The sequence below is a fragment of the Salmo salar genome, chromosome ssa14, assembly GCF_905237065.1.
Source record: "Salmo salar chromosome ssa14, Ssal_v3.1, whole genome shotgun sequence".
NCBI lineage: Eukaryota > Metazoa > Chordata > Actinopteri > Salmoniformes > Salmonidae > Salmo > Salmo salar.
The window spans coordinates 33268012-33277369 of NC_059455.1; positions in this window are offsets into that span (position 1 = coordinate 33268012).

Consider the following 9358-nt stretch of genomic DNA (forward strand, 5'->3'; position numbering starts at 1 on the left):
GACACAGAGGGTAAGAAGATCCCTATTTTCTCTGGACCGTTAGATAATATCATTAGCAAACCCCTGCAATTCGAGATCTTTGTTTCTCAATTTTTTGATGGAGAAATGTTGTTATTGCAAAAAGTTCTCAAAACTCTGCCATGTTGCATTTGACATGCAGATGAGTGTGTTGGCAGAATTCTTCTAGATCTGCTACTACAGATTGGTTCTCCAGCTTGGTTCTCCAGCTTGGTTCTCCAGCTTGGTCCAATCTAGATAGGGGGACATCTCTCTTCTTTCAGCAGCCACATCCACCCATCTTCCTGTGAATCACACATTCCTGGTGGTGCAGATCAGTGTCATGGGACCACTCGTGTTTCATAGAGGAGCTGAATGATGATCAGATGAAATATGGCTGTAAATTATTGGTTTTTCCCCATACGCCTTCGGAAGTTGATGTGTTTGAGTTTTTCAATAATTTATAATACTCCAAGGGTTCATCGCCTAGGGAGCGGTGTTACCGCTCACTGAAAGATCCTGCAGAGAAAGGTGAATGAGGTCAAATACCTCTGGGCGTTCGCCAAGAAAAACCAATGTTTCAGTTGAGAATGAGAGTGGTACCTGAAACTAAAAGTAAACCAAACACTGGGGATTTTTTCTCTTTGCTATTTTTTCCTTTTCCTTTCCAATGTGTCTGTCTCTTGTCTCTTGCTTCACCCCTCCCTCTGTTCTGGTTTCGGGTTCAAAACACGAGGGGACAAACCAAGGCTCATGGTCTCCAAATGTTTAGCGTCTACCAGTCATCATTACACAGTCGAGGATGTTGTTTCGAAGTTTCTCAACCTATGGCTCAGACTTTTCTAACATTCGAACCTTGTTGTGTATGGAATTATACATCTGTTATTGTTTGACTCCTTTAGTTTTCTCCTTTGTTAAAGAAGTTCCCCCGTAACGTTCCAAAGAAACCCACACAGACATATCATGAGTTGTGTAACCGGTGTCACTGACAACACACACCAGTCTTTCTATGTCAGATGCTGTATGTAGGCTACATATGTGGGATGGGTGATTGGGATGGTTAGTTAAACCCACCAGTGAAGCGACATACGTATGTAGCAGTCCTTTCTGTCAGTGGCAGTGAATGGCGGGCCAGTACCAGGTGACCATATGGAGAACATCAGAGTTTGCTTTTTGATGAAGTCAATGTTTGTGTTCAGTCAGCAATATATTCTTCTTGGCTCCTTCCCATGGGGCTCCTTCACACACACACATGGAGGTCATTTGTTCAAGTTCTTTGGCAAGAAAAAGAAATGAGGTGGGGAAAAGGCCTTGGGATTTGGGGTTGGAAGTCGACTAAAGGGGCTGGGAGGGGGTGGGGTAAGTGGGTTGGGGCGGGGGGTACTGTGTGAAACAGTGTCAAAGATCGAAATGTCACAATGTAATTAGCTGTTACTGTACAGAACCAGTAAAAAGTTTGGACACACCTACTCATTCAAGGGTTTTTCTTTGTTGTTTATATTTTCTACATTGTACAATAATAGTGTAGACATCAAAACTATGAAATAACACATATGGAATCATGTACTAACCAAAAAAAGTGTTAAACAAATAAAAAATATATTTTATATTTGAGATTCTTCAAAGTACCCATTGTTACGTTCCCCAGTTTCTGTGTTGTGGTTTTGTATGTGTGTATTTCAGGATGGGCTTCCTGAAATTCCCTCCAAGCAGCTGATTGGTCGGCCACATCGATGATTGGAGAGCTGACCCCGCCCCCTCGTCAGGATACAGCTGTATCCCATTAGACTCCTTCTTCCAACTATATAAGCCAGTGTTCTGTTGCTCAGAAGAGAGCTGAGGGTTATATCATGTGTTGGTTGTTAAGAGAGAATTGGTATGTCCTATGTTGGTTGTTGCTGAGAGAGATATGATTAGTGTGTCCTGTGTTGGTTGTTAAGAGAGAATTGGGATGTACTATGTTGGTTGTTGCTGAGAGCTAATGGTTATGTTCTGTGTTAGTTTGTTGCTCAGTCAGATAGAGCCTATTTTATGTCCTGTGTTTCTCAGGTTTTTTTGTTGTAAAATTGTTTGTTAAATTCTGTTTCATTTGTGGCTATACACACTAGGTAAGACCTGGGTGGCCCACACCCTGTATTTTGGTTGGAGCACCAGGTGGTGGTAAGTTAGGTAAGTAGTGGGTAGGCAGGTAAGGTAGGAGAGGAGGCTTTGACATTTACTTTCTTTGCTTTGGTTCCATCCAGCCCCTTTTCCCCAAATTTACCGTGTGAAGGAAGCAATAAATTCCTAGTAAACGGTAAATTCTCTTCCTTACTGTTCCTACAGTCCCATACCTATTTCACTCCACGGGGATTTGATGTAGCAGTGTGTTGCGTTTCCACTTCTTAGACGCGTACGTAACACCCACCCTTTTCCTTCATGACAGCTTTGCACACTCTTCGCATTATCTCAACCAACTTTTGAGGTAGTCACCTGGAATGCATTTCAATTAACAGGTGTGTCTTATGTTAATTTGTGGAATTTCTTTCCTTAATGCATTTGTGTCAATCAGTTGTGTTGTAACAAGGTAGGGGTGGTATACAGAAGATGGCCCTGTTTGGTTAAAGACCAAGTCCATATTATGGCAAGAACATGTCAAATAAGCTAAGAGTAACGACAGTCCATCATTACATGCAAATAGTCTGAGTAGCCATTTGGTTAGATGTTCAGGAGTCTAATGGCTTGGAGGTAGAAACTGTTTAGAAGCCTCTTGGACCTACAATTGGCACTCTGATACTGCTTGCCCTGCGGTACCAGAGAGAACAGTCTATGACTAGGGTGGCTGGAGTCTTTGACAATTTTTAGGGCCTTCCTCTGACACCGCCTGGTATAGAGGTCCTGGATGGCAGGAAGCTTGGCCCCAGTGATATACTGGGCTGTACGCACTACCCTCTGTAGTGCCTTGCGGTCGGAGGCCGAGCAGTTGCCATACCAGGCAGTGATGCAACCCATCAGGATGCTCTCAATGGTGCAGCTGTAGAACCTTTTGAGGATCTGAGGACCCATGCCAAATATTTTCAGTCTCCTGAGGGGGAATAGGTCTTGTCGTGCCCTTTTCACGACTATCTTGGTGTGCTTGGACAATGTTACTTTGTTGATGTGGATGCCAAGCAATTTGAAGCTCTCAACCTGCTCCACTACAGCCCCGTCAATGAGAATGGGGGTGTGCTCGGTCCTCCTTTTACTGTGGTCCACAATCGTCTCCTTTGTCTTGATCACATTGAGGAAGAGGTTGTTCTCCTTGCACAACACTGTCAGGTCTCTGACCTACTCCCTATAGGCTGTCTCGTCGTTGTCGGTGATCAGGCCTATCACTGTTGTGTCATCGACAAACTTAATGATGGTGTTGGAGTCGTGCCTGGCTGTGCAGTCAGGAGTGAACAGGGAGTACAGAAGGGGACTGAGTATGCACCCCTGAGGGGCCCCCATGTTGAGGATCAGTATGGCGGATGGTGTTGTTACCTACCCTTACCACCTGGGGGCGGCCCATCAGGAAGTCCAGAATCCAGTTGTAGAGGGAGGTGTTTAGTCCCAGGGTCCTTAGCTTAGTGATGAGCTTTGAGGGCACTATGGTGTTGAAAGCTGAGCTATAGTCAATGAATAGCATTCTCACATAGGTGTTCCTTTTGTCCAGGTGTGAAAGGTTAGTGTTGAGTGCAATAGAGATTGCATTGTCTGTGGATCTGTTGGGGCGGTATGCAAATTGGAGTGGTTCTAGGGTTTCTGGGAGAATGGTGTTGATGTGAGACATGACCAGCCTTTCAATGCACTTTGGCTACAGGTGTGCGTGCTACGGGTTGGTAGTCATTTAGAGAAGTTACCTTGGTGTTCTTGGGCACAGGGACTATGGTGGTCTCCTTGAAACATGTTGGTATTACAGACTCAGACAGGGAGAGGTTGAAAATGTCAGTGAAGACACTTGCCAGTTGGTCAGCGCATGCTCTGAGTACACGTCCTGGTAATCTGTCTGGCCCTTCGGCCTTGTGAATGTTGACCTGTTTAAAGGTCTTACTCACATCGGCTGCGGAGAGCGTGATCACATAGTCGTCCGGAACAGCTGGTGCCCTAATGCATGTTTCAGTGTTACTTGCCTCGAAGCGAGCATAGAAGTAATATAGCTTGTCTGTTAGGCTAGTGTCACTGGGCAGCTCTCGGCTGTGCTGTCCTTTGTATTCTGTAATGGTTTGCAAGGCCTGCCATGGCCAACGAGCGTCAGAGCCGGTGTAGTACAATTCGATAGCTCATTGCAGATGTTGCCTGTAATCCATGGCTTTTGGTTTGGGTATGTACAGTCACTGTGGGGACGATGTCATCGATGCACTTTGTACGCGTCTCTGTGTGTGGAGTAAAAGTGGTCGAGTTTTTATTTATAAATAAATTAAAAAAATTCCCTGTCTGTTTGCACATATAACATGCTGATATAAATTAGGTAAAACTGATTTAACTTTCTTTGCATTAAAGTCCCCGGCCACTAGGAGCTGGATGAGGATTTTCCTGTTTTCTTTTGGCTGTATACAGCTCAGTGCCAGCATCGGTCTGTGATGGTATGTAGACAGCTACGAAAAATACAGAAACTCTTTAGGTAGATAGTGTGGTCTACAGCTTATCGTGAGATACTCTCCCTCAGGCGAGCGAAACCTTGAGACTTCATTAAATATCGTGCACCAGCTGTTATTTACATAGACCGCCACCCCTTGTCTTACCAGAGGCTGCTGTTCTATCCTGCCGATACAGTGTATAACCCGCCAGCTGTATGTTATTCATGTCGTCGTTCAGCCACGACTCTGTGAAACATAAGATATTTCAGATTTTAATGTACTGTTGGTAGGATACACATGCTTTTAGGTAATCCAATTTATTATCCAGCAATTGTACGTTTGCCAATAGTACGGATGGCAAAGTCAGATTAGCCACTCGTCGCCTGATCCTCACAAGGCACCCCAATCTCCTTCCGCAAAACCTCTCTCTTTCTCCTGCGAATGACGGAGATGAAGGCCTGTTAGGGTGTCTGGAGTAAATCCCTCTCGTCCGACTCATTAAAGAAAAACTCGTTGTCCAATTCAAGGTGAGTAATCGTTGTTCTGATGTCCAGAAGCTCTTTTTGGTCATAAGAGACGGTAGCAGCAACAATATGTACAAAATAAGTTAAACAATGCGAAAAACAAACAAAACAGCACGTTGGTTAAGAGCCAATAAAACGTCAGCCATCGTCAGGCTTTCATGGTCAAATTGCTGCAAAGAAACGACTACAAAAGGACACCAATAAGAACAGACTTTCTTGGCCTAAGAAACACGAACAATGGACATTAGACCGGTGGAAATCTGTCCTTTGGTCTGAGTCCAAATTTGAAATTTTTGGTTCCAACCGCTGTGTCTTTGTGAGACGCAGACTAGGTGAACTCCACATGTGTAGTTCCCACGGTGAAGCATGGAGGAGGAGGTTTGATGGTGTGGGGGTGCTTTGCTGGTGACACTGTCAGTGACTTATTTAGAATTCAAGGCACACTTATTAAGCAGTATTGCTACCACAGCATTCTGCAGTGATTAAGCCATCCCATCTGGTTTGGGCTTAGTGGGACGCATTCGTTTTTCAAAAGGGCAATGACCCAACACATCTCCAGGCTGTGTAAAGGCTATTTGACCAAGAAGGAGAGTGATGGAGTGCTGCATCAGATGACCTGGCCTCCACAATCACTCAACCTCAACCCAATTGAGATGGTTTGGGATGAGTTGGACCGTGGAGTGAAGGAAACGTATTCAACAAGTGCTCAGCATATGTGGGAACTCCTTCAAGACTGTTGTAAAAGCATTCCAGGTGAAGCTGGTTGAGAGAATGCCAAGAGTGTGCAAATCTGTCAAAGCAAAGGGTGGCAACTTGTTTAAACTATTTGTTAAACACTTTTTTTGGTTACTACATGATTCCATATGTGTTATTTCATAGTTTTGATGTCTTCACAATTATTCTACAATAAAGAAAACAGTAAAAATAAAGAAACCCTTGAATGAGTAGTGTGTCCAAACTTTTGACTGGTACTGTATATGACTAGACTGTGTCATCCAATGAAGGGAAAAGTGCAGCACATATAGTAATGTGTATATATACAGTCATGAAGACATTCATTAAATAGTATCCGCAAAACACCTGTCTCAACGTCAACAGTGAAGAGGCGACTCTGGGATGCTGGCCTTCGAGGCAGAGTTCTTCTGTCCAATGTCTGTGTTCTTTTTCCCATCATAATCTTATTTTTAATGGCCAGTCTGAGATTTGTCTTTGCAACTCTGCCTAGAATGCCAGCATCCCGAAGTCGCCTCGTCACTGTTGACTTTGAGACTGGTGTTTTCAGGGTACTATTTAATGAAGCTGCCATTTGAGGACTTGTGAGGCGTCTGTTTATCAAACTAGACACTAATGTACTTGTCTTCTTGCTCAGTTGTGCACCGCGGCCTCCCACTCCTCTTTCTATTCTTGTTAGAGCCAGTTTGCTCTGTTCTGTGAAGGGAGTAGTACACAGCGTTGTACGAGATCTTCAGTTTCTTGGCAATTTCTCGCATGGAATAGCCTTCATTTCTCAGAACAAGAATAGACTGACGATTTTCAGAAGAAAGTGCTTTGTTTCTGGCCATTTTGAGCCTGTAATTTAACCCACAAATGCTGATGCTCCAGATACACAACTAGTCTAAAGAAGGCCAGATTTATTGCTTCTTTTATCAGAGTTTGCAGCTGTGCTAACATAATTGCAAAAGGGTTTTCTAATGATCAATTGGCCTTTTAAAATGATAAACTTGGATTTGCTAACACAACATGCCATTGGAACACAGGAGTGATGGTTGCTGATAATGTGCCTCTGTACGCCTATGTAGATATTCCATTAAAAATCAGCCGTTTCCAGCTACAATAGTCATTCATTTACAACATTAACAATGTCTACACTTTATTTCTGATCAATTTGATGTTATTTTAATGGACAAAAAATGTGCTTATCTTTCAAAAACAAGGACATTTCTTATTGACCCCAAAGATTTTTGAACGGTTGTGTATGGTGTAGAACAGATGTGATTGTCTGTCATGTAGAATAGGGAATTGTGTCAACTCTATTTATTACATATCTATCTGCAACATTCAGAATATTTCACTTCACTGCCCATGTATTTGTATTAGTTTTTAGATCCCCAATAGTTCTTGCCAAGGGAGCAGCTACTCCTCCTGGGGTCCAAACAAGATTAAGACAATTACATCACCATTTATTTTTCTGAAACAGTACATCATACAACACATTATTACACCATTACTCTTCCACTAGATATCTGTAATACAAAATGTATAATATCCCAATACAATAATATCACATTACAATATACTGTGTAGAGCGTGTGTGTGTGTGTGTGTGTGTGTGTGTGTGTGTGTGTGTGTGTGTGTTAGCATGTGTGTGTTAGCATGTGTGTGTGCCTGTTTATGTCTCTTCACGGTCCGTGTTGTTCAGTAAGTTGTCGTTTTATCTGATTGCTTGAGTTACTTGATGAGGAATAGAGTTTCATGTAGTCATGGCTCTATGTAGTACTGTGCGCTTCCCATAGTCTGTTCTGGCGTCAGGGTCTGTGAAAAGACATCATGACTTGTGGGGGTATGCATGGGTGTTCGAGCTGTGTGCTAGTTGTTTGAACAGACAGTTTGGTGCTTTCAACATGTCAATACCTCTCTCAAAGACAAGTAGTGGTGCAGTCAATCTCTCCTCTACTTTGAGCCAGGAGAGATTGACATGCATGTTAATGATAACTCTCCTTGTACATAAGTCTTTGATACTTGACTCTTTCTCCTCACCCAAGTGCCCAGCGTTTATTCCAGACCTTTCACATAAAACATTAATAGGCAACAAATACTCTGGTTAAACAGGAAGGTTATGTAGGGTGATGGAAAGAGGTATAAAGTGTGTGTGTGTGTCCTTGCTCGTGGGTGTGTTTATGTGTGCGATGACGCACACTGACTATCCTCTCGTAGTCTGGTGCTGGTTGGTGTCTCATGGGTGAAGGCCTGTGATTTGTGCAGAGCATGTTGAGTAGAGACCCACGTAATGAGGTCACCTATCAGCTGTGTGCATACGTGGGGGGGGGCAATGGGCGCGTTGTGGGTGTGCTTTATTTCCTATCAACCCCCAATCTGTCAGAGGGATGGAGGGAGGGAGGATCTCAGCAACATCAACAACTGACAGACCATATGAGAGATCTCGAATGGAGAAAATTATCTTCCTCACTTAGGTCTGCACTCTTCAAACGATGTACACTGGCTGCTGTTGTTCTTCTTCTCTTATCCCTTTAGCTCGTTTGTTATGCTCGCTATCAGTGGACTTTAATATGACATGTTACTTCTAATGGTTGGTGTATGTTGTTCCACTTTCCACATTTATAAGACCTCACATCAAAATAACAGCTCACACATTGTAAAACGCAGCTCAGAGAATGTAGCAGAGCCCTCTCAGCAAATCTCCTAATTTGTTTGTGTGATAGAAACAAACCGCTTCAGTCGTTTTAATTGATAACATTTGTGCTTCGCTTCAAGTTTCGCATTTCAAGAGCAGAAGGGGGCCCTTTTGAATAACCAAACAAGAAAAATAAAATCTTCAAATGTGACTTCAGAGGTGACCACAACAGTTCCACAGAGCTAACTGCATGTGAGGAATGCAGTCAGGGCAACACTCAACACAAAAATGCGACTGCACACATAATAGGCGTTTGACTGTGGGAAAACGCGAACAACAAATTAGCCTCTTTGTTTAAAGACCACATCTAAGAGATTCCATTATTAGTATGCTTAGGACTGTTGATGAAGAAATTGTTCTTTCTCTCGATGAAAAAAACTAAAAACATGAGGAGAATTCCCAGAAATGGCTTGTCTGTTGTGGCCATATGAATGTTTAAAAAGTACTGTGTATACAACCTCAAGCCAAACATTTCATTCCCAATAATTGCAACACATAAATGTTTATAAGAAAACCACCAAAAAAGCCTTTTAGTGACCCTAACTGAAACAATAAAACACGTTTGGTCAAAACAAAGAGGAAAAACTTGAAGTAAAACATTTCACTCCAAATCATTGCAACACATATTGGTCGAACTGGCACACAGAGTGATTTCTGAAGCATCTATAAAGGCCTTATGAAGGGTTTATGAAGCCTTCATTGAACCTGTAGTTCCCTCGGACTAGTGATAAACCTTTACCGTCTGAGCATAACCAAGGGGTTCAAGAAGGCTTCACATCACATTTCTGAATATCTATTAGACTCTTGGCCACTGTCTTCATCAGACAAGGACATTTATTTCATGGAGA